Source organism: Paramormyrops kingsleyae, chromosome 6, assembly GCF_048594095.1.
Source record: "Paramormyrops kingsleyae isolate MSU_618 chromosome 6, PKINGS_0.4, whole genome shotgun sequence".
Taxonomy (NCBI): Eukaryota; Metazoa; Chordata; class Actinopteri; order Osteoglossiformes; family Mormyridae; genus Paramormyrops; species Paramormyrops kingsleyae.
In genome coordinates this window covers 22,484,134-22,510,791 of record NC_132802.1, presented here as the reverse complement: position 1 = coordinate 22,510,791, position 26,658 = coordinate 22,484,134, and the positions used below count along the sequence as shown (strand labels likewise).

The following is a 26,658-nucleotide window of genomic DNA, read 5'->3' as shown; positions in this document are numbered from 1 at the left end:
AGTGAAAGATTTTGTCTCAAAAATGGTTCAAAGACTGCTGCTGAATAAATTCACAGGTTTTTTCCTAAATATAAAGCAGAACTGCTCTGACAAGAACTGGACTGCAAAAGAAATTATCCTGAACATTAGCAGATACACAATCCTTTCAAGAAACCCTTCATCTATATTCTGAATGTCGTTTAACAAGTTTCCCCCATTAAAAAATTCGATGTTACACATATTAGAGATACTCAAGTTAAAATTTCAAAATGTTCACCCTGAATTCTCCTTTGAGTTACAGTTTCGTTTCCTAACATAGCATCAGGTACTATATCTAAAAACTGTGATAATGAGTTCTGCTCTGCCCTAACGAGACTTTCAGTCAGCCTAGGGATGTCGATTGGCTGCTGCTCAAGCTTCGCCTCATGAACTTTCAGGTTCCTACAGGTTTTCACTGCTAATACTGAGTGACGACTTGCTCCTGAAATTGGCTCCTAGTGCACTGTACTATATAACTCAAGGAGAACAGCTCAAAAAAGTGTTCTGTATGTTGGAAAAATACGCACCTACATTTCAGGCATCCATGTCTGATGGATGAGTGAGATACAGATTATTTAAACAGGAAGTGCAGTCATTATGTGTATATATACATCAAGTGCACATTGTAGAATGTGAAAGTGATTCATTGTCATTGTTGACACACCACAGCACACAGTGCACAACAACGAAATGTGTCCTCTGCATTTAACCCATATGTGACACAGCAGTGGGCAGCTAATTCAGTGCCCGGGGAGCAGTGCTTGGGGCTGGTACCATGCTCAGGGTACCTCAGTGGTACCTTGCTGGTCGGGGATTTGGACCAGCAGCTTTTTGATTAGAACCATGCTTCCCTAATTGTAGCGGTGTTTATATTTTCAGTTTTTTTTATCTTTGGCCATGGTGTTTCTGTAGCGCTCACACTAATCGTCACCCGATTAGAAGTGTTTCTCAACCCAGTCCTCGGGGAATGCCAGACGGCCCACATTTTTGCTTCCTTCCAGCTCCCTGCTGGCAGTTCACACTTTTGCTTCCTCCCAGCTGGGAGCAATAACGTGGACTGTCTGGGGGTTCCCGAGGACCCCGTTGAGGGTTAGCGGGCAAAGAACTGGTAAAAATACAAGGTGATGGGGAATTGGCTTCTTTAGTTAGCTTTGTGGGATTTGCAAGGTGCATCTTACGGATTTTGGTCAGCATTTAAAAAATATATTGTCTATATTACTAACCAGCCGACCCCAGCTGGGGTCCAGGAGCATAGCTGCTCTGGATATCATTGTCTACAGAAGCAATAGTACTCGTCCTCTTGTATTCTTTATGGTTTTATTTGTTTTGGTTGCCCTTCTTCCCCAATATACTGTTGCAAACTAAACATTGCCCATCCATTGCTGTGACACTGAGATGTGTATTCCCTTCCAAAATCCATTTTATAGTCCATCATATTCAGATACCTAAACCAAGACATCAGTATTTGCCTCTGTCAACTTTTTTTTGGCAGAAAAATGAAAAATTACTTATAAAATAGATAAGGAAATAGATGAGATAAAGAGACATAGATTAGTCCTACTTGGCTGATATCACGTGCTTCACAAAAGTTAAATGTTTATGAATATTTTCTTAAATAAAGGGAGCATCAGCCATTCTGTAACTCATCAGTTTAATTAGGACACTAAATATCAGGCCTGCAACAGCCAATGTTTCTGTGTTACCCCAGATTATAGGCTGAGGGCAATGTCAACATTATCAGTAGAACAGGCTATTATTGACAGATAACTGGTTCAAGAAAATGAATTACTCTCAAATGATTGTAATGACAGTATTCATACCATTAGCCTGATTTCAAAATTGCGAATATTCTTTTTGTAATGCGCAGAAATCAGGGATTGGGGATCCACAGCCAGAGCCGGCGCAGGTCAGAATCACAGGGCAGGAGCTGCAGCTGAGAAGAAATGCTGGGGTCAAAAAATATCTGTCCCGGGAGGGGAAGGTAAAGGCGTGTCCTAGTCCAGCCGAAGAGAGGCTGAGATACACAGGGCAAGGGACTGGAGATCACACACACTAAAGGGGAATCTGGCACTCAGGGAAGAACAGGGAAGTTATTGAACATTTGGTAATTGATTATGGATGCAAGTCCTTGCAATGGACTGAGAGGATTGACTGGGATTTATACACAAAGGAGGATCATGGGTAATGCTATGGAAATGAGCCACAGCTGTCAATATTCAAGAGAGCTGCACTGGTGATCCGGGGCCGTGTTTGTGACTATGGAGACAGCCGGCTGGAGATGTGCCTTTCACCTTTAGGCCTTTTTTTTTAGCAACAGGTTAATGAATCTATGTTGTACTGTTACTGTACATTTTAGGCCAGAGAGAAAAGTAAGGCTCAGAAGAATATAGATAACCTTCCGAATCATCTCACCATCTTTTAAATGTGACTAACCACCAAAGGCGAAAGACAGGGATAGGAACAGTTTCATTTATAATTATTTCAATCAGTTAGAATTTTAATTTGTCTGAATTGTTTATCTGGCAGAGGGTGACCCTAAATCTGCCGCTTATCCCAGGAAGCACAGTGCACAAGGGAGAGGAACAATCAGGCTGGCATTCCAAACCACTGCAGGACACACACAGTTACACACTAAGGATAATTTTAAGACGCCACTGCTAGAAACTTATACAAACATGGGGAAAACTCTACATACACAGTGCAGATATCAAACCCCCAAACCTGGACATGTGAGCAAAGGTGCTGACCACTGGGTCATCATGTGGCTCTTTGCAACGGTGTCTAAAATGCTCATGGTTATTCAATTCAATAAAATTTCACTTGAGTAGTGCATTTTGACAACATTACATTGTGTTAGGGATTTGGTGCGTGGACCTGGCATGATGCAGGCAGACAGGTAGGTGGACAACCCACTTGCGGCTCATCAGACAAAAAGGGGTTTATTTAAACAGAAAGACACTACAAAAACAAAACCAGACCACGAGGGGTCAAAACTGAAAAGGGACAACTAAGGTAAAACAACAAAGGGATTAGGGTTACCAAGAGCAGGTTGACAGGCAGGTAAAGAACTAAACACAAACTACATAATATCATCTTCTAGTAACATACAAACTTTACTGACATCCAACAGTCAAGGAACCACTGGGGAACTGAACAGTGGCAGGGACTTAAATACTGAGGGGAAACAAGAATAACAAAGGGCAGGTGAGATTAATCAACAAGGGTTTGGGAAAACAGGTCACAGGTGAAACTAAAAATTAACTCAAGTAACTAAACAGGGAAACTAAGAACTAACCAAGAAACGGGGAAAACACTAGGGAATCACAAAAACCAATGAAACACAACTAAGGCTCAAAGCAAGAAACCAAAACTGAATACAAAATCACAGGACTAAACTGATACAGAAGAAACACTAGGAACAAAATACAAAACAGAGGAAACGGGATTTGAACACAAGACAGAAGAGTTTATAGGCAACCACATGCTCAACGAGCTGAGCTATTTAGCCAAAAGGGAGCTGGTGAAACACTACAGACTGACAACAGGAGGGCATTTCACAACAGGAGGGCATTTCACAACTGGAGTTGCACCAACACAATGCAGAAAAAGGTTGTCCTAACTCTCTTAAACTATTCAGAGGTGTGTTTTGGGCGTAACATGCAAGAAACCAATCGGAAAGGTGTGTAACCTCACTTTTAAAAGGCAGCGGCGCATGATCTACTGTGGACTGCTATTACAATGGCGTTTGCCTGGCAAGCCAGATCGCTTTTGGGCCAAGGAAACGGGTATGCTGGTGCGTAAAGTGTAAATGCGCAAGCATCTCATCTTCTGCAGCAGCACTGTTCCACCAAAGCCTTTTGAGGGGAAGCAGGCGTGGGATGAGGTAGCAGAGAGCGTGTCCTTGTGTTCTGGCATCACCAGATCTTCCTCGCAGTGCTGAAAGCGCTATAATGATGTCAGGAAACGGAGAAGCTCAGTGCTGATCGAGCACAGCGGCTGCGAACGGGGACTTAGTTATGCTTGGATGTTGTAATTTTATTTGCGGTCTGCAGTTCACAAAATGTAAATAAAAGTGCAATTTTTGTTCAAATGGAAGACAACCTACAGTTTTTAAGGTGTTTTAAAATGTTCAAATAAAATGCAATAAGTCTGTTATTTTTCTACTCTCACAATGTAGATTCCTTACCACACGTTACAGATAATTCAGCTCTGCTGCCAGCTGACCCCTCCTTGCCCGTACTGCTGCTCCCGTGTTCAGCATCACGCCTTCTAAAGTCCTCTTATGTGTCCCCGTTTATGTTCAACAGACATCCATCACTCGTCGCAATGTTACACAACATGCTAAACGCAACACAAAGTGGTTTTACTAGTTTCTTACCATCGCATTGCTCATTTTCACGCGTGCACATGCCACAGAGAATGGCGTGAGCTTCTGAGGGTTGCATTGCAATGTTCTGCCTGACTTATCTAAATATCTGAAACACATTTGCAGCAATCCAAATGGCCTTTCAATTACACTACATGCTTAATTCTGATAATGGATTCAAAAGGTTTTTTAATGATACGGTTTGTTCTTTACTTAATATATATTGTTTTTCATTTGGTGTTTTATTGAACAGTATGATAACATGAAAAGACCAGTTGTACTCTATAATAAAACATATAGGACTATAAATCAGTGCACTTTGAGCGCGTATCTGTATCAATAAAGAGTGTAAATACCATTTAATAATGCAACACTGACTAGGTTTTTGATGGTCAAATGCGCATGTGACTTTGCTCTGCCTTAAAATAGCAACGCTCTGACAATGTGCTCGACCACGCCTCATTTAAAAAATATCACTGCTACAGGCGGAAAGCTGCGCAAAATCATTTACTATTTTGATAACGTGCACGCGTGGCGTGAAAATAAGAAATGCGATGGTACGAAACTAGCAAAACCACGAATTTGTGTTGCGTTTTGCGCAGGTGGAAAATGGAGCCCACCATGGTTAATGTTTAATGTGCATTACATGAAATTATTGTTATTCATTAAACACTTTAAAATGGAAATGTTTGCTATATCAGTGTATAAGTTAATAATGTCATCCTCTGTTGTAATAACATGAATAATATTTCCCCTACCTCAACACACTAATGCAGTGTAATGTGAGGCAATGGTGTGAAAAAAATAGCTGCACTCCATGTGACTAGATTGAAAACATTCTATATATATTGTTCTTTTGTGGGGTTTTTCAATAATGTCTTCATACTTTTGTACAAAAAGCCATCCATCCATATATACATCCATCCTTCTATCCACACCCTATTATCCATCTTCTAACAGCTTATTCTGTTTGAGGTAATGGGGGCCCCTGGAGCCTGTCCCAGGGCAGCAGAATAAAGAGGGCCAGAGTTCATCCTGGATGGGGTGAAAAGCTTTTATGCAACTGATAATCCACATATACAATATTGCAGGTCTTTGTCGACTTACAATCGCGATCGCTTCCGACTGACCGGTCACATGTCGATTTGGTCGTAAATCCAGCATTTATTTTATTCGCAAAAATGATCATATGCGTAGTATACTATCTAATAAAATAATATTATATTTAAGTCATATTGTTTGGTGTTTTTTTAACCTTTTATCACCATCCTCGTAGTTCATTGTTGTTATAACTGTGACCTCTGCGAACAGTAGCCTGAGCACATGATGAACGAATGAGTCTCGCTGGGACGCTAGTGCTAGCGGCAGCTGTGGCAGAAAGCGTCATACACTCACGCTGGGCAGCACTTGCCCTGCCAGATGTGGGGCAGTCGTAGTCATATATTTGCAGTCTTAGAAAGGTGGTAAATAGAAATAAGTCGCATAGGTCATAAGTTGACGACTTGCTGTAATGCTTTGGCTGAAGCAAAGAACATTTCCTGTGCATGCCAACAAATTGAAATCAAATCGTAAATACTGTACTATGAAAAAAAAAAAACACAAGTCACATGTAACCATCACACAGAGCGTTACATAATTAATTTATGAACCACAAATGAAAACAAAATATACAATTCGTTTACTTCAGGGATATGGGACATGGAGGTTCACATAAGCAGACATACATAATAAGACATCAAGTCTTACAAATGATTAATAAAGAAGGGTCCTCTGTTGCATGAGAATGTGATGAAGTGGATGACCTGGGTTTACAACATAAACAAAGCTTTAATGTGGCTCGCCAGCTCGATTGTCTTATTTAGTGGCTTTTCATGATCTTTTGACATGTTACCTTTCCACCTCATATGGGGTGATTAAGAACACTAGCCAGCTCACAGCTGTGCAAAGCATTCTTTTCAAGGGCCATCTGGACAGATATTTTTATGTATGCGCTAAGTGTTCTCTTTTCACATTAGCTTACCGTCCAAAATCACACCACAAATATCTGTAGGAGTCCAATGTTTTATTGTCCATATCATTATTTGAAAAGTGAGATATGCTCAATTATTTTCTTCCTAAAGTTAGAAACCGTCTCCTTTGTTTCCTGTGCAATTAGGTCTGTATAGTTGTTATCCATTAGGCAGGTGCTAGATCCTTTGACAAAGGAATCGATAATTTCCTTTTATTTAGTGTTATTATCTGAAACTACAATAGCTTATTTAGAGAACTTCTGCAAGAAGCTCATGGCTTGATTGTGCTGCGAATCATTAGTGCACATAGCATACAGACGCGGTGATAAGGCTGCGACATGTTGTCCTCACAGGCAGTATGTGGTGAAAGTTATTGCTTGATTTGCCATACATTCTCTGTTGTTTTAGCCTGGGATTTATTCTACCAGTACCCTGCAAACATAGCAAGAAAAACATGTCACTGGAGAGTATATAACACAAGAATCTTGAAAAGAAATCAATATTTATAAAAAATAACCCTTGCAGGCAAAGCTATCCAAGGTAATCCTGAAGTGTGGCACATACCACAATATACTACAATATTTAGAAGTGAATCCAAGCTGCTAATGCTTGAACAGAGATTAATGATAATTTTAATAATGGAGCTGCACAGAAAGTGGGATAAATAGCTTCACTACTCGATTTTCTCTGCCAAGTCTTATGGAACAGTGGACGCTTGTGAGGACAAAGATATATGCAGTTTACTCCTCTAGAGTGGTTGCATTTAGCAAGGGGCATTTTATGTTTTTCCTTCTGTTGACTTGTATTCAAAGGCATTCTGAGGCAAAAGCAGCGCTGACACAGAGGAGCAAGAAAGCAGAAATAGAGCCATAGTGATTGGAGAGAGGTACATGCGTGGACAGCATGAAATTCAAATGAGGATACGGTTGGTTGAGAGGGAAAGGGCAGATGGGACTGAGGATGGAGAAGAATAAGGAAGCAGCAGACCCTGTGACAGCAGCGCTTCCAAAAAGGCAGCGCCAGCGAGACAGCACCTAAGCCGCCCAACAGGGATGGGTTTGTTAAGGGGTGAGCGGCGTCCCGCTGTGCCGATGTCCGCTACAGAGGTGGCAGGGGATAGAGCCCCAGGGTCCGAGAGCCTGTTGTTTAGGAGAAGCTGATTATCAGCTCCAAAGGGCAACAAATCCGAGGGAGGGAGACATTTGAAAAATTTAGGGTGAAAGGATAGAGAATCAGGCTGGCAGCACAGGTGACGGGACTGTCACACTGTCACAATGCTTGGCAAGAGGGCAGAAGACAGTAGTTTGTCAGGACGAAATATGGATGCAAGGAGGCATCACTGGATGAGACAATGATACTGATATTGATCCCCAGTCAACATATTTTGTTGAGTGTTTGGAATTAATCTCACACCCATATCATGGAGACTTTTGAGAGGCTGGTACTGAAACAGCTTCAACAATACAGACCACCTGGATCCCCTGCAGTTTGTCTACCAGACACACATAGGTGTGGATGACGCTCTGATGCACTTCACAGAGTTGACTCCCACCTAGACAAAGCTGGCACCACAGTCTGGATCATCTTCTTTGATTTCTGCAGTGCCTTTAAAGGGGCTTTAGTGATCTATCTATCTATCTATCTATCTATCTATCTATCTATCTATCGTGTTCTGTTGGCTACTTTTGGAGATATCTGCCGTAGAAATGTTGGCCTTCTTTTGAATATAATGGAAGTAAATAGCATTCTTTCTGCAGTCATTAAAGCGGCAGAAAGATACATTTGACAAATCCAACAGCAACATCTCTTACAAGAAATCATGACCCAGTTACTCAAGATGATCCACCAAGTTTGTAATGAGCAGATTAATGTACAAACTATTTTCTTCTACCAAATTCCACAAACCAATAGTATCACTGCGCAGAAGATACAAGCACCTCAGGGATTCTTCTTCCTGTCCCCCTTCCTGTTTACTCTCTAGATATTTGACTCCGGGATAACACCAGCTCTTGCCATTTACAGAAGTTCCCTGATGACTCCTCCATTTTAGGATTCATCAGGGACACACATGAGTCAGAGTATAGAGGACTAGTAGAGGACTTTGTCTTTCGGTGCAGGGAGGACAACCTGCACTCAGCATTAGCAAGACAAAGAAGCTGGTGTTGGACTTCCAGAATAACAGGAAGCCCTTGAGACCAGACACCATCCAGGGGGAGCAAGTGAGACTGGTGCAGGACTGCAAGTACCTGGGAATCAATGTGAACAACAGGTCACATTACCCAATGGCTCATTCCACCACAGCGCAGCTAAAAAGCTCTACTAGGGGTTGTTCCGACCAGCTGCTATAAGACACCACAACACCTCCTGCACCTAATGTGCTGCTCCCCATCTACGGTCGCACCACATGAGGAAACAGCCCATCTTGTTACAGTACAATCCAGTGTTTCTGTTAATTTGCACATGATTTTTTAGAATATTTCATTTATTATCTACACAATTAAATCTGTCTGCACTACATTTACTATGTTTGCACAATGTGTACTGCTTTTGTGCTGTTACTGTTTGGCATTATACAGTATGTATGATCGCATGTTGTTTTTGCTGTTTGCTCCAGAGTTCCCCCCTGATATAAAGTTAATCTTAATCTTAATCTCATCACATCTCAAATATCAGTAACAACAGATGGTTGACAAGCATTCCTCCCAAGGTAGGTACATCTCATACAGTATTTCAGCAGCATCATAGACTATATGAATATCAGACAGAAGCCATCACCAGAGATTGTCAACCTGTCCATACATGGACACACGTGTCCTTAGTAAGACTCGTATGTGTCTGTGGTAAAAAAACTGTATAGGCTACATTTTCAAATACCATGTCTGTGGTAAGCATTGTATTTTGATCAGAAATCGCCATGTTGTTGAACCCTGGAATTTAGCATTAACTGCAGGTGTTTTGTTAATTGTGTAAACATACATAAATTGGCTGTGTTATTAAGCCATAATAGAACAGGTCAAAGTAAAATAAAGGTTCTCTGGCACGCATCATCCAAAGGACGTACACCGCAAGCTCTTGCATGAATGTGTAGCTTGTTATCTTTTGAGCCAAGACCTTCAATGTGCAGAACACACACTGGAATGAGAGCAAAGTCACCGGCCCCTTTGTAGTGTCCCATAGAGATGCTGCCCTTGTCGCAGAACAGAGATACGGAAAGCACTGGCAGGAGAGAGTTTTAAAAAGATCCTGGTTTGACCTTTCCTTTGCTTTCATTACCTTTTCCCTAGCACCCCTAACCCCCCCACCTCAAGGATATTCTTCTTTACAGGCCTTCATCAGGCACTCCTCATTATACCAAGGAGGAACATTATTCTAATTTAAATACGCTTCATATTATTGGGGGTTTTCTTTCAAGCCAACTCTGCAGTGTAAGGCAATACCCCATGGAGCCCAGTAATAGGATTTTTAGGATCAAAGAGAAAATTATAAGACTGCCAAATTGCTTTCAGTTTTAGACATTGGATTCGTCCTGAAACTGTCCTGGAAACAAAATTTATGCCACTTTGGAGTCTGCATATAATAACAGTAAAGCTACAGAGCGGGACTTTGCTGGGATTGTGTGCTGATCTAGAGCTGATCGAAAAACCGTGCAGGTGCCTAATGGAGTTCATGTATGGAGTTATGCTTGAAAGCAATAATTAACCACATGTACAGTAGATGGAAGTGGATGTCCATCCAACCACTTTCCAACTGCTTGTTAGGGTCAGGGCTAGGTGGAGATCTGTACACATACAAACACTATAGCAAATTTAGTCATACACAACAGGCAATTTAGAGATGCTCATTAATCTAACAGCATGGCTCTGGACTCTGGAAGGAAACTGCGAGTCCCATGAGGAAATCTGCATGTCAAAGTGTGAACATGCAATTTCCACATGTGTGGAGCAGAAGTGTGATTTTAATTCCAACCTTAGAAGCATGATGCACCAAGTCACCCTCCTTGAAATAATTATGCATTAATATCCCCACTTTTACGTTAGATCAATATATTATGTAAGCAAGGAACTTAAGATCTTTCATGTCACTGCTACAGAAGAGCCAAACTTGGTATGTAAACTGAAAAATTGTGCTGGTGTGAGAGCCTTGGAAAACCAGTGTGGAGCATCTTGAACCACCAGCACTGTGTAGCACAACTTGGATAATGTGACGGCAGCCATTCTGTGCCAGTGCACTCAGCACAATGCCGGAGAGAATTCATACAGAAATGCCTCATCAGAAACCACAGCCCAGATTAAACTCGAAAGAGGGTCAAAATAGATGCAAAGGGGTTAATTTGTACACATTCCATAGTAAAATGGCAGGGTACTTTCAGTTCTAGGTAAATCAGCTCTGCACTCTGAATGTTTATCCATGATGCTTTGAAAAAGGCACTTGTTCCAGGTGAATCTTGCAAAGGAAGAGCAGGTAACATTTATTTGTAGCCTGGGTAACAGGACATCCACAGAACATGGCCTAAGAATTTCTGATGTAAAACTACTCAGTGTATCTGAAAACAACATGTCGCAAAGATGTATGAAACAGCCCAACATATGCAATATGTCTAAATACAGTGCGAGAAAATTGGTCTTTGTCACACACAGATCAACAAGCCCATTCAACTTAACACATAAATAATGAATAATAATTTCTCCTATAAAAACATTACTTATGCAGTTAGGCACGGTCAAAAGACAGAGATTTTTTTTCCATCTAGGCTTGAGGGTAATTAAAATTCCCACCACAGATATGATGTATGCATGAAGAATCCTTAACGGAATTCAAATTCCTGTTTAAAAATTAGTGGTGTCAATCACTCCTCTGCATACTGTGCATAGGTGCAGGTACATTTTCCACAATGTAGAGATCCATCACATATAAATAACTCATACAAATAGGTGTTATAAAGTCTTAATACCCAGCAAAAGATCTTGTGATTTTTTTGCCATTTGACTGCTGCGGCATATACCGCAGGCCTGTCTATGCTGTGAACAGTAGTCAAACTGCTGTGTAGTGTAGTAACTGTCACGCCCAGCTCCGTACGATCCTCGTGTGTGCCACGCCCCCCTCGTTACCTCGTGTTATTTCCTGATTGTGATCACCTGTGTCCTGTTATTTCTGGCTAGTCTTGTGTATATTAGTCCGCGTCTCCCACTGTCTCCCAGATCGGTCATTGTGAATTGTCATGTTGTCATGTCCGCTGTCTGCCCGGATCCCTCAATAAACCCCGGTTTCCCGTCTGACTGGCTCATCTCGCCTGCTTCCCCGGCTCGCCTGCCTTCCGAACGTGACAGTAACGTACATGTAATCTGGATTACATTATCTGATCAGAAAAATCAAGTACTAGTAATTAAAGCAAATTGCATTTACGAGTATTCATAGTCAGATTACAGTTAATGCACAGATGGCAGATGGATTTACCACTGAATGTATGGGCATCATTTTACATTCATGGAAGACGAGAAGAAAACCACAATGGTGGAATGGAAGCCTTGTTTTCTGAAAGTCAAAGTGTATTCTACAGAGAAGGATTCAATATCCAATTTAAAACATGTTTGGAGGTACAGTACTGTGCAAAAGTCTTAGGCAGTCAAAAGAAATGTTTAAAGCTATTTATCGCGGTAGTAAGTGCACTTTTGCTCAGAACAAAAAACACAATTTACACTAGCAGCCAAAACTGTGGAAACACATCCAGTTTTTAATAAATTGCAGAACTTTATTCAACTGTTGTTCCAGTTACTTATTTCATTGTCTAGTGTATGATATTTGTAAAATGTCGGGTTTCCATTTACATAAGATAACGCAAAAGAAAATGTGAATGAATTAATCTGTCCAAACCAACAAGACACCTTACATGACATGGGAACCCCCCCGACTGGATGCCGGTCTGTCACAAAGCACTCATGCACTCACATACACAATCACACACTCACAGCAATTTTGGTCCGGAGATTGGTTAAGTGATGACAGCGCTGATAATATCCAAGGCAATCTCATCCACCACAGCTATCATAGCATACATCAACACCATGCCATTTCATCATGCTTATGGCTGATTGGGTAGGATTGGATTCTTCAGCAAGGTAATGACCCGAAACACACCTCAAGAACTGCCTAGTGAAAAAAGAGAGTGATAGACCCAAAGTAATGACCTGGGCTGTTCAGGCTCACCCCATAGAACGTTTATTTGATGCACTAGGCTGAAGATGGAAAGCAAAGCAAGCCACCGGCACCCTACATGACTGGTACTGTAATATGTGTCCGCTGATTTCCTGCTGAAACTTAACATAAGACCTCATGTGTGTGACTAACTTATCTAAGCAAATGGCAGCTATTTTGAAGAATCCAAGATGTTCAATTTCCTTAAAGCCTGCTTTGTTACTTCTTACGTTTCTGGTTGCAAGGGGGTTTTATTTGCAAGGTTTTTTTTTACAGTGAAATACAGTATATGACGCAAAATATCATGAAACAACCTAGTTTTCAGCAAGTGTCTTCAAACAAATAAAACATTACAAATATACAGAGAAAAAATAAATACATAAAAGTAAATCATATTGTAATTTACTACAAACAATGTATTAAACTTCTAGTTGTCACACCCTGCTCCGTACGATCCCGATGTGTGCCACGCCCCCCTCATTACCTCGTGTTCAATCCTGATTGTGCTCGCCTGTGTCCTATTAAGTCTAGCTTGTCTTGTGTATTTAGTCCGTGTCTAAGTCAGTAGTCCCCAGTTCCGTCATTGTATTGTTTGGATGTGTGTTCCTGTTCGCCTTCCCGCTCCTAATAAAACCCCGTTTGTCCGTATTGACGGCTCCGATCGCCTGCTTTCCGGCTCGCCCGACCTCGAATCCTGACAGAATGACGGAACTCCCAAACAACGCGACGCAGCAGGGCGACGACCTCTGGCTCGTCCTGCTGCATGAGGTCGCGTACTGGGGAGAGCAGCCGGAGATCCAGGAAGACCCTACGCTATTCGGCTTAGTCGAACGGAGCCGGGATCTCCTCCAGGAAGTAAACCCTGTGACAGAGGAGCGCATTCTGGCGGAGGTGCGCTCCCTGCTGCTCCAGCTGGTCCACCAATTCCGGGCGAAGCGGTTCCAGCCCCTCGCCGGTACTGAGACAACGTCACAGCCTCCTACAGCTTCCGGGCGGCGCAAGAAGAAGAAGCGAAGGGGTAAAGCCGAAGAAGCTGCCCCGACGCTCTTCGTGGGGGCTTGCTCGCTTCTCCCTGCCTGGGACGATCTGCCAGCGGCTGCGCTGTCTGCTGCCGCCGCCGATCTGCCCGCGGCTGCGCTGCCTGCTGCCGCCGCCGATCTGCCCGCGGCTGCGCTGCCTGCTGCCGCCGCCGATCTGCCCGCGGCTGCACCGCCTGCTGCTGATGCCGCCGCTTTGCCCGCGGCACCGCCTGCTGCTGATGCCGCCGCTTTGCCCGCGGCACCGCCTGCTGCTGATGCCGCCGCTCTGCCCGCGGCACTGCTTGACCCGCCTGGCCAGCCTGACCCACCGGTCCAGCCTGACCCGCCTGTCCAGCCTGACCCGCCTGTCCAGCCTGTCTTGCTTGTCCCGCCTGACCCGCCTGCTGCCGCCGCCGATCTGCCCGCGGCTGCGCTGCCTGCTGCCGCCGCCGATCTGCCCGCGGCTGCGCTGCCTGCTGCCGCCGCCGATCTGCCCGCGGCTGCACCGCCGGCTGCTGATGCCGCCGCTTTGCCCGCGGCACCGCCTGCTGCTGATGCCGCCGCTCTGCCCGCGGCACTGCCGGACCCGCCTGTCCAGCCTGACTCGCCTGTCTTTCTTGACCCACCTGACCCGCTTGTCCTGCCTGACCTGCCTGAAGTTCCTGCAGCTGCCACCACTCTGGCTGCAGCACCCGCTGCGGCGCCCCCTGCTGGCCGCGTGATGGCGGCGCCCGCTGCGGCGCCCCCTGCTGGCCGCGTGATGGCGGCGCCCGCTGCGGCGCCCCCTGCTGGCCGCGTGATGGCGGCGCCCGCTGCGGCGCCCCCTGCTGGCCGTGTGATGGCGGCGCCTGCTGCGGCGCCCCCTGCTGGCCAAATGGCTGCGGCACCCCCTGCTGGCCGCGTGATGGCGGCGCCCCCTGCTGGCCGCGTGATGGCGGCGCCCGTCCTGCCGGCACCTGAACTGCCCGTCCTGCCGGCACCTGAACTGCCCGTCCTGCCGGCACCTGAACTGCCCGTCCTGCCGGCACCTGAACTGCCCGTCCTGCCGGCACCTGTCCTGCCTGTCTCGCCTGCCCTGCCGGCTCCTGTCCTGCCTGTCTCGCCTGCCCTGCCGGCTCCTGTCCTGCCTGTCTCGCCTGTCCTGTCCGGCCAGCCCTGCTCACCGGCAGTCGCACCGGCGGAGGATGACGCCGCTCTGCCCGCGGCGCCCCCTGCTGGCCACTCGCCTGAACTGCCTGAGGTGGCGCCCACCGCGGCGCCCCCTGCTGGACACCTGCCCACGGCCCTGCCTGAGGCCGCCTCTCCAGTCCTGCCCGGCCCGCCTGAGGCCACGCCCGCGGCCCCGGCTGCATCACCTGCAGCCACGCCCCTTGCTCTGCCCGAATCTACACCCTCGGGCACCTCCTTCCTGACTCCCTCGCCCTTACCCCGGCAAAGCCAACGCCCCCCAGGACCCCGCCTCTCCGTCTCCAGCAAGGGACGGGGACATAGGCGTAGGGCCCGGGTCCCGCCCGCCCTGCCCCCTGGCTCGCCCGTTCAGCCCCTGGCTGTGGCTCGGTGGCTGCCTGCGGGTCCTCCGGCTCGGGGTCGGCGGTCGCCGCCGGGTCCCCCCCTGGATCCTCGGTGCTGGTCCTCGGTCCCTCCTCCGGCTCCATGTCGGTCGCCTCCGGGCCCCCCTGCTCCGGCTGGGCGTCGGACGGCGCCTTCGCCGGCTCCGGCTGCGCCTCCGCCTGCCGCGGCTTCCCCCTTTTGCCTGCCTGCACCGGTGTTCCCTCCTGCTCCCTCCGTGTCCCCTCCGTCACTCCCTCGTCCCGTTCCCTTGGCCCCTGGGTGGTCCCCTTCAGCTCCCTTCTCCCTCCCACCTGCGGCCCCTCCGGCCGCTGCCCGTCGCCCGCCTGGGCTCCCTCGTGCTCCCCTTGTTCCTCCTCCCTTTCCGTTTGTCCCGCCTGTCTCTGCTCCTCGTCCCTTTGTTCCTCCTCCGTTCACTCCTGGCCCTTTTGTTCCGCCTGTCTCCCCTTCTGTGTCTCCCTTCCTTGTTTGCCTGTCTGCCTTCCCTGTTCTGTGTCGTCTCTTGTCCTTCCTCTCGTCCTTGGTCTTCTTCTGTGTCTCCATCCTGTTCCCTGGTTTTGGTTGACGTTCTGTTTTGTTTTCCAGGTCCTGTTTTCCCGGTTCGTCTCGTCCGTCGCCTCTCCTCTGGCGCGCCCGGTGTGCGCGCCTTTGGGGGGGGGTTCTGTCACACCCTGCTCCGTACGATCCCGATGTGTGCCACGCCCCCCTCATTACCTCGTGTTCAATCCTGATTGTGCTCGCCTGTGTCCTATTAAGTCTAGCTTGTCTTGTGTATTTAGTCCGTGTCTAAGTCAGTAGTCCCCAGTTCCGTCATTGTATTGTTTGGATGTGTGTTCCTGTTCGCCTTCCCGCTCCTAATAAAACCCCGTTTGTCCGTATTGACGGCTCCGATCGCCTGCTTTCCGGCTCGCCCGACCTCGAATCCTGACACTAGTCCTGTTCAATTGAAATTTATGTTAGCTGTACAGTAAGTTATGTTGCTTATGCAAGTATATCAATATTGTTACCCAAGCTGTACCGCATAGAAAGACTAGTTACAGTGCGGTTCCAGCTTGGTCTGGTTTTCCACTGCAGAAGGATTGACTTGATAAAGGCATTGCTGGGTTTGGGAGAGGTACAGTGATGTAAAATAGAAGAAATGCTTTGCTGTTTATACAGTGTACATCATGATTTACTACATGCTAATTTCCACTAGCAAGTCTGTGAAAATTGTCTTATTATTATTATTTTACATTATCATCAAATGCTAGTGAAATTAGTGTTCTCTTTTGTAAATTTGCATTGCGAAATCATTCTGTTCGGCTGTTCTATAGTACTTTAGTAGGTGGTTGGGAATTTTTAAGTTCTCAGTTATCGGGAATGCATCAATACATCGCGATGTGCAATGCTACTAAAAATGAATAATATACTGAATATGCCCTTTGTTCCTTCAGATAATCCATGCATAACAATGCAGGTCACTGCTATCCCCATGCATTTTGGCCAATAAGACTATGATGATGGAACCAGTTCGGGTGTAGTCATGGTTTCAGTCCTGCTTATGGCAGCACAGGTACAACTCAGGTATGGCTCTGTTCTTGGTAGCAGTGGACAAATGCCGTTCATGCAGTAATCTTGAAGCAGCAAGAAAAAAAAGCAGTTGTGTACATGCGTGTTGAAGCATTTATGCATAGTCCATTCAAGAGATGTGAAACATAATGTCGTGTTACAGCATAGTCTGCAAAGCACATGCGTATTGTTATTTGACGGTAAAAATATTGTGCTTGGTTAAATACATGCTTTAGTTGTGACTGTTGATTTTCTATTTTGGGAGTTGGCAAACGAGTTATTTTTCCAGAGGAAAATGAACATTGTGGCCATTTTAAAAACAATCAATATGAATTAAAAATGAAGATGGTTGCATCGTGATAATTTTTAAAAATAGATTTCTCTCTCTTAGTGCACTGGTACAGAGCACCTGTGTTATAGGTACTCAATATCCCATAGCGTCTGTCAGTTTTTGGATGGCAAGCAGGACTCAGTGGCAAAGTGCTGTGAAGACTTAGTCATAGTTGGACCCAAGTGTGGAGTGACCCAGGAATGGGCGGGGGAGGGGGGGGGTGTTGAAATGGAAGAGAGGAAGCAGGATAAAGCGAGGATCAACAAACCACGCATCAGGATCCAGGACCTTTGCTTGGAGCAAAGGGCAAAGACAGGAAGTGAGGTCTGGGACTGAGGAGAAAAATAAATCCAGGACCCAGCAAATTAATTTGTTGACCAGCTCTACTGGACTGAAACCTGACACTAGGGAGCACAAAGCTGTGCAGCTGGTAAATTTATATAGGCAGAAATGCTCATTAACTGGCAGCAGTTTCACGTCAGGTCAGGGGACAAGGAAGGTTTCTGTCATGACTGAGACCATGCAAATCTGGATTTTCCTGCACAATTGGAAGAGACACAATAACGAAGCAATTTAAACATATAAGCCATATAAATGGGACCCTTTATATTCCAGTGGCCTGTACTACATATATGAAATGTTAAGGGTTTGTTAAACTGCACTCTGGTTGTTTTTAAATAGATGCTCATTGTGTAATATGCAAAAAAATAAAAACTCAAAATTATGGTAATAAATGAATTTGGAAGTAGGAAGAGAAAGATGTGTTGTTAATGCCCTGGGAAAAAAAAAAGTTAAATGAGTAATACTCTGAAAAACAAAACATTTGAGATGATGCCGATGGTATGAAGAAGACTTGATGCTAGCTGCATAGATTCAAGGAAGTTAAGTGTGAAATGATATAAATGTGTGCAGGCAACTATTATACAAGATAAGTAGTGAACAAATAAATAAAACCATATGATGTGAAAGGGTCTTATTTCGAGATGAGAGACAAAATAATGTGGCTTGGCCACTTAGCAGCAAGGAACAGGTTTATTGTGAAAAAAAATCCAGGGACCAATGTCAAAACTAGGGACAACACAATACTCAAGTAAATAAGAGATTCAGAAACTGAGTCAATAACACCTGGCACTCTGGTCAACAGCTTCCTTCAAGTATATATAGCAATATGATCATTTAAAAAAAATAGACTTTTCTCTCTTGGTTTTACTAAGATTGTTACGCTGGACTGGTGCAAAGCACCTTGAACAATGCTGCCAATACAATATATCAGAGGGAAGACCTGGGGGTGTTCCACTAAGTTAGCTGGGTTAACTTAAGTCATGATTGTCCAATAGGAATACTTCTTATTTGAGCTCTTATTGGACAATCATGACTTCTAGCTAAATTTAACCCAGCTAACTTTGTGGAACACCCCCTGGAGTAGGATTGGAATTCCCAAATAATCAATGAGTCGTCAAATAAATTGCTACATTTTTTGAATATCTGTGCAAAAAAAATGTATAAATTGTAATCTTGAGGGTTATATTGAACTATGCCGACTGTGAGCGTGTATCACACTTGCCACTAATTAACAGTCCCTGGGGTCGTGCTCAACAAGACTGCATCTTACCTCACCTGAGCATTTTCCTTGTCATCCATTTATGTATAAGAACTTATCTAAATGGGAACCTTCATATGGTATTGCTCTTTGCAAAACTGTGTTGGGACTTTTTTGAGTACCATTAATGAACCTGTCTTCTGATTGCATGGCTAGTTGACAAACACATTGCTTTAGATTGTTTGGAATTCAGTCTGATGCTGATGACCCGAAACACAGCAGTGTTGTCCAAATGCTGTGAGCGGATGTTGCTGCTACTGTAAGGTGAGGAGATGTTCAGTAATTGTAGAACGACATCCAATATATGCATAGACAAATTAAATAAGTTATCAAGTAATCAAAACTGGTCTTGGGACTGGCAATTTTTGGGGTACTGGGAGAAACATTTAGGACACATTGGTTTATTAATTTTGCAGAGATTGAGAGCCAGATGGATCTAATCAATACATAAAAAATAAGCTTCCTCTTGAGATGGCCACCCAAAACACGCATCTCAAACTCTTAGTTATTCTTAGTAGCTATCTGAAATCGTGTCCTCTCCCTTTATATATTTTATGAAACATGAATGCTTCTGTCAGATTTAATTGCCTAAAAAATATGAGCTTACTCTTTCCTGGAATAGCCTTGATTAAACGTCATTCCAGGCTCTGGCTCTGCTTCTAGGGGATTTGACAACACCTACACTGTACCAAAAGCTTTCAGGTCGCTTTCTGTGCCAGGAAAGCCAAGTAATTCAGTTATTTGCTGCTAAGCTTGCAATGCTGAAATAGACAAGTCTTCCCCAATTTAGTTGATCGGCAATGAGACCGTCTCTTGGCAAGGTCTCGAAAAGAAGTCATATTAAAAGGAAATTCAGTTTAACAGCTGTCACCTTAGTCAGTTGCAAAGCTTTTAAGGAGTAACCAAGATGTGTGCTGTTTGGCTAAGCTGAATTAGAAACATAAGCTTTTACTAAACGTGCTTTTTCTTTGTAAGGTAGATTTCCTTTTTTGGATTCAGCTGTTTTGGTACTTATAGTAATGTAATGTCAACAGAGATGTTATTGCATATAATGAAACTAACAGCCAGCAGGCTGGAAATTATTTAGCTGAAACAAAGAAATGCAGTGATATTTAAAGAAACAATTATTGATTTTCCCCTTCCAGTAGTTTTTTTCCCAGGTCAAACATGTCAAACATCAGTTTGAAGCTGATACCATCAGGAGTTTGATGCATCACATGGTGAGGTTTCCTATTACAGCATTCTCTCTTTTTTGCAGTTATGCATCTCATCAAGTTTATGTTCCTGCTAAACATAACTCTTGACTCATCAAATGCTGGTAGACTGAAAACTGTATTCTGAGAGAAGTATGGTGGAGTTCATGGACGTTAATTGGCTAATTTGTGTCATTTGATATACAGTACCTGTAGCATGAACTAAGGAAATGTAACTGCCACCAGAGATTTGGATGCTTTATATAATAAGAGAACCTTGAAAATGATGAAAGGCATTCTTATTATCGCCTTAAGAATACCAGTAATTAAAACTATTACAATCATTATTGTTGTTATTTTGTTGTTAATTATTTAAGTAAATTAAAGATATTAGTTGACTTTACAGGATTTCATACGGTAATCTGCACTTCCTTGCATCGTGTCTTAAATGGGGGCGTAAAAACATGATTGGTTTAGTCAGATGAGTTCCCGTCATTCCTTACTGCTTAGTTAGCATATCCAAAGGACTCAAAAGTGGCGCCTGGTGTCCAAGGTGTACCCCCCCCTGCTTTTCCTCACCCTATTGGCAGTCCTTCAGCTTGGCATCCAGTCAGAATCCTTTCTCTACAGCTAGAGCCAATTGCTGCCTAGTTCAGCCAACTCACATAATGATCTCATGGCTTTTTGGAGGGCCTGTCCTTGGACTCCCTTCTTTTTTAGTAGCCTGATGGTAGTCATAGCTACAAATCCTCAGCAGCCGAGCACCACAGGGAGCACCTCTGCCCTCCAGCCCCCCTGTACTGCTTCTGCTGCAAGATCTGAATATTTCATACTCCTGTGGAGAGAGAATGTGAACAATCTGATGCTGCTGGAGTGTTGTTTATAACCTCAACGATGATGGTAACACCTCTAGCATGTTGTACATTAATTATAGCAACAGTATATGGAGTAAGTAAACATGGAGCAGAGCAGACCATCTGTCTCAATTAGTCATGCTGTGAATGTGGAACAGGCTTTACAGAAACTCATAAGAAACAGTTTTGAGGAAGAACATGCTTAGTAGTTGACATACCTGTGTCATTGTGTTCATCAGAACTAGTGAAATAGGTTGTGAATTTCCCCAAACTCATCATTTTGGGAACTCATAATAATGTGCTTCCCCAAGAATTAAGGATTACATATGCTGCAGTCGCAGAACTGGGGAACCCTGTTATTGGTTATTCCCCTGTGATAAAAATGGATCCAATTATGATGTGTTTTCTCACCCGTGAACAATTGTGGAGCTTGAAAGTCTTTAAATTGTCTGTATTTGTTGGGCAGTGTATTTTCACATACTTATTCCGGTCCACCTCTGTCAACTGGGGACATGTATGCGGATAGAGAGACTCATTCAGAGGGAATTCAGAAGCCAGTCATTTGCTTCCTTCAAGATATAACAATCATTTATATGGGGAGATTGGATTGTCTGTCTATCAGTGCATAACAGTCTAAGAAAAAAATAAAAATGCATTCTCTATAGTTCTTGTATGAGTAAAACGGTGTGTAGTAAAGTAAGTAAGGAACATCTAAAAACAGTAAACCAGTCCTGGGAAAGGAAATGCTGTCATTGTTACTTTAGATCCACAGCAGTTTGTTCAAATACTTGGTTTACCAGTCGATTACCCTTCATTACTGCTTAATAGTGTTATTTTAACTTTTGCCTTCTCATATTTCCCAATGAAGCATGAAAAAGCATAAACAAACCAAAGAAAATGATCAAGAATTTAATTTAATTCAAGCTAGATCCACTTACTGTAGCTGCATCTGAACCAAGATTTTTTTCCCATACATATTTCTGATCACATGTATATAAACACCCACCTAATAAATATTTATTAATCTAGGAACCTCAGCAAACCCGTCCACTTTCCATAACCATTTGTGCTGTGCAGAGGGTTGTGGGGGGTCCGGAGCCTGTTCCAGAAGCTACGGGTGCAAGGCAGGGAATAAACCAGGACAGGGGAGCCAACCCGTGGCAGGGCACACTCACACACCATTCACACACACACTGTTTCACACCTACAGACAGTCTGACAGCTCCAATTCACCTCAGCATGTTTCTCTACTGTGGGGGAAAACCAGCAACGCAGAGGAAACCCCACGGTGACAGAGGGGAGAACATGCAAACTCCACATGTGGGAATTTTGAAGACACAAACACAATTTTGTGCAATTACGTTGACGTTTGTTGAACTTGAGATTAAGATCAAAATGAATCTTCTAACACGGTTTATTTTAATACTGCATGTTCAATAGATGGCTGCATGGTGGCTCGGTAGGTAGCACTGCTGTGTCACACCTGCAGGGACTGGGATTTGCATCCCGGCTCTGTGTGTTTGGAGTGTATGTCCTCTATGTCATATGAGGGTTCCCAGTTGGGTATGGCATTTTCCTCCAAGACTATAAAGAGATGCAGTGTGGTTATTCTGTACCTATAAACTGCACATGTATGAGTCTGTGTGTCTCTATTATATTAATATTACCAAATGTTCCACAAAAAAACTAAAAATGCCAAAAGTCTTTTTGGTTACTTATGGTTAAGGGTAGGTTTGCGTAGGGGTTAAGGTCGTCGTGTTGGGATTAGAGTTTTCCCCACAGAAATGAATGGAGAGTCTCCACAAAGATATACTGTAATTACAAACCTGTGTGTGTACAGTATGTGTGTGCGAGCGGGTTTACCTATCCTTATGGGGACACAATGTCCCCATAACGTGATAAATATCCATATTTTTCCCCTTATGGGGACTGGTTTCCTGGTCCCCATAAGGGAAAACTCTATTTTATAAAAATCGGTGACTGCTATGAAAAAACTAAAAATGCAAAAACTCTTGTATTTTGTTAGGTTACTTATGGTTATGGTTAGGGCAGGGTAGGGGTTAAGGTTGTCATAGTTAGCATTAGCATTTTTCCCATTGAAATGAATGAGCGGTCCCCATAAGGATATGTTTACCCTACATGTGCGTGTGTGTGTGTGTGCGTGTGTGTGTATATACCCTCTGACAGACTGGCATCCTATCCAGAGTACACCCCTGCTGTGTGACCTACACTACTTCGAATAGGCTCCAGGACCCCTAGGACCCTGATGGGTGGATGTTTGACACAAGACGTTTGAGCGAAGGGATCAAGCACCAGTCAAATGCTCCATATAATCAAAGGTAGTTGAGGTACTGTACATTAATACATTGATGTTAGTATACACACTTGAATTTCCTCCTATGTACTTTGAAGGACATTTTTTGAAGGGTATGGCCTGGTTGATAAGCAATGATGCCATATCCTGATATGAGTATGTATCTGATTAGAATATTTATGTTTTTTTTCCTCAAATAATGTGGAATATTAATATTTAAAATTCTGTCTTATACCCTGTATTGTATCTCTATTTGTGGAAGATGAATGGAGAGTTGGATTGAAGTATCATGTGAATAGACTAATTTACTTCTATTTTTTCTGTTAGCTGCATAAAAATGTAAATAACTACCCTGCTAAGTCATGCATTAACTTTAGCTAAGTTAAGATTAGCCATGCACCATAGGTTTGAGTAATATAGCTAAATTGCCACAGAAAACAGCCTAATTATTTTCTGCACTATTTTAAATTTCTTAAAATCACATCATCAGTGTTAATAGCATCTTGTTCTTAACATCCACAATCCTTTGCGTTTTTCCAAAATGTTTTTGGACTTTCTGAGTGGAAATGTTGTACTCTAGCAAGGTTAATCTGTCATGAAGGATGTTATTCTAAAATTACAAAATGCTAATTAATGTGGAAAGCCTGTCAGCAGACTTATCCTCTGAACAATAATAATAATGAATATTAATATTTTATTATTATCCCTGCAAAGAATGTAATGCAAAAAAATTGTCATTAGACCCCAGTGGTCCTTAATGGCTCACAAAAAATCCATTGCCTACACATTAAAATACTTCACATTTTAATATATTTAGGAGCAGTGTTGCTTGGGCCATATATTATACCCCTAGTAACCATTCAGCATAAATATCACATAAGTTATAACATACATTAACAATAACGAGTCCTGCATTGCAAGCTGATGCCAGATGGTGCCGTGCAACACTAATGGGTTTTTACTTTTTCACATTGCAAGCGTGTAATGTTTCAGTCTGCTTAAAGAAAAAAACATCAGAAAGCATATACAGTACATGACACACTACTTTACTCAAATACTCAAATAACAAGAGATAGAATACGAGTCATGAAGAGAATACACGTGATTTGTACAGTGCTATAATTGGGTAATGTCATACAATTATGGTCATTTTAAATATTAGATACTCCAGGCCAGGATTAAAGATTGGTGCTGCTTGGGTGATTCTGCTCATTATCCTACCCACACCCAGCTCACCAGAGAAGATTTGTGAAGAAAATTGTTTTCACTGAAAAAATGCACGGACTTCTACTTGATTTGTTGTGCCTCATATTGGGAAACAGGCTTTAGGAGAATCAGACTAATTTCCCAACCGGAGATCAATGACAGATTAGTATTTGAAAATGACAATTTAAAAGAATAAGAAATATTTCGGCAAGTGTTCAAATATTTTAACTGTACACTATATGGACAAAAGTATTGGGACATACCTCTCAATCACTGAATTCAGGTGCTTCATTCAGACCCATGAACATAGATGTATAAAATCAAAAGCACCTAGCCATGCAGTCAAGCTTAGAAGCATTTTTGGAAGAATGGGTTATTCTGAAGAGCTCAGTGAATGTAAGTGTGGTACAGTCATAGGATGTCACCTTTGCAATAAGACAGTTTGTGAAATATATTTCCTGTTAGATATTCCACAGTCAACTGTAAGTGGTATTATTGTAAAGCGGAAGCGTTCAGGAACCAAAGAAACTAAGTAAAGTAACAGAGAGGGGTCACCGAGGGCTGAGGTGCATAGTGAGTAAAAGTCGCCAATGCTCTGTTGACTCAACAGGTACAGAGTTCCAAACTTCCTCTGGCATTAACCCCAGCACAAAAACTATACCGGGAGCTTCATGGAATGGGCTTCTATGGTTGAGCAGCTGCATGCAAGCCTCACATCACCAAACACAATGCCAAGCATTGGATGGAGTGGTGGTAAAGCATGCTGCCACTGGACTCTGAAGCAGTGGAAACGTGTTTTGTGGAGTAACAAATCACACTTCTCTGTTTGGTAGTCTGGTGGATGAGTCTGGGTTTGGTGACAGGCCAGGAGAACACTACCTTCCTGACTGCCCTGTGCCAACTGAAAAGCTTGGTTGAGGAGGGATAATGGTATGGGGTTGTTTTCAGGTTAGTTCCAATGAAGGAATCTCTTGCTTCAGAAGACACTTTAGGCAATTCTATGCCTCCAACTTTGTGGGAACAGTTTGGCGAAGCCCTTTTTCTGTTCCAGCATGACTGTGCCCCAGTGCATAAAGCAAGGTCCATAAAGACACGGTTGGGTGAGTTTGCTGTGAAAAATGTGACAAAAATATGAAATTTAGTGAATTTAACATTTTTTTTTTTACATCAAGATTACCTTCCATGCCCTTGAAATGTGTCATGTGGTGTGGGAGTGGGAACAGGGGACCCAAATGCAAACCAAATATGTAACTAATACTCTAGATGAGATTTAAAGTCGGGGATGGAAGCCAAAGTTTAAAATCAGGGAGTTTGTCCTGGGAGTGAAAGGTGAGGCATGTGTAACCTCCTGAAAAAGGGAAATGTAAATGAGGACTCTCAGATATGATGTGGTAGCGTCACCGATATGGTATTATTTTCAAAAGTATCTACAGTACATAGGTACAAAGTTATGTTAAAAAATCCAATAATTATATGCATTCACAAAGTTATTTTCAAAACAAATCACCAGTTATATGCATTTTATGTTCATCCAGCCATCAACTCCAAATGGAATTCTCTTTTGTTTCACAGGTAAGTAGACATTAACATTTCTCACTTTTCTTAAAACGGGGTAAAATCAAATGTGACAGGTAAGTACAAAAATGGTCTATTAACCAATAAACAAACTTAAATTGAAAAGAGAGAATGTACTGAAAATAAACAAAAATAAAGAATAAATTTGTCTCGTCATATTACCTATTTCCTGTCATGGATATTTACTTAAGAAATGAACAGACAGATGAATAAGTAATGAATCACACACACAAGCATAGCAAAAACCTAATACTGCATGTGCATCTTACAGAGCTTAACATGAAAAAAATACAGACAATATGTGTTGGACTCATGCTGACCTCATGTTGTTCTGTTCTTGCCACTGGGGGAGAAGTTTTAGCTAGGCAGTTAGTAATATACCAGGGTTAACATCCATTGGATATGTTAATAAAACACAAATTACAGCACAGAAAACACATTCAACATTCTAGAGATAAAATGTTCATTCCGTACCTGAAAAAGGGGAAATGTAAATAAGGACTCTCAGATATGATGCTTCCTCTGTAGTAGCGTCACTGAGAATGAAGCATTGGACTTAAAGTTTCCCCTTCTGAACTCTGCAGACATAACTAATCAGTCATGAGCAAAAAGGCTCAACAGGTAGATCACAGGTTACAGATTCATTTTCAAGTTTCATTTTCATTTTAAAGGTTTTAACCCTGTCAACCCATTTTTAACATTTTAACCTTTTTGAACACAGGCATTTTAATCTTTTTAATGAAATGTAATTTTTATAAGACATTTTACATTTAAATTTTGAATTTATCAACTGTTGATAAATGAATTCCATTTTCTCACAATGACTGTTTTTAAACTGCCATTTTACAGCTTCCTAATAAAATC

The 26,658-nt window shown here is 43.0% G+C and overlaps 1 long non-coding RNA gene across 3 annotated transcripts in view; it reads right to left on the bottom strand.

Moving 5' to 3' along the window:
* LOC111842274 (uncharacterized) overlaps positions 1 to 26,327 on the bottom strand; it is a 73,768-nt gene extending 47,441 nt beyond the window's left edge. For 2 of the 3 annotated variants that reach the window (XR_011991909.1, XR_011991908.1), the window contains exon 1: positions 26,269 to 26,327. This is a non-coding gene — a long non-coding RNA (uncharacterized lncRNA). The remainder of the gene's footprint in view (positions 1 to 26,268) is intronic. The other variant, XR_011991910.1, reaches the window with a different exon arrangement.
* Between the last annotated feature and the right edge of the window lie 331 nt (positions 26,328 to 26,658).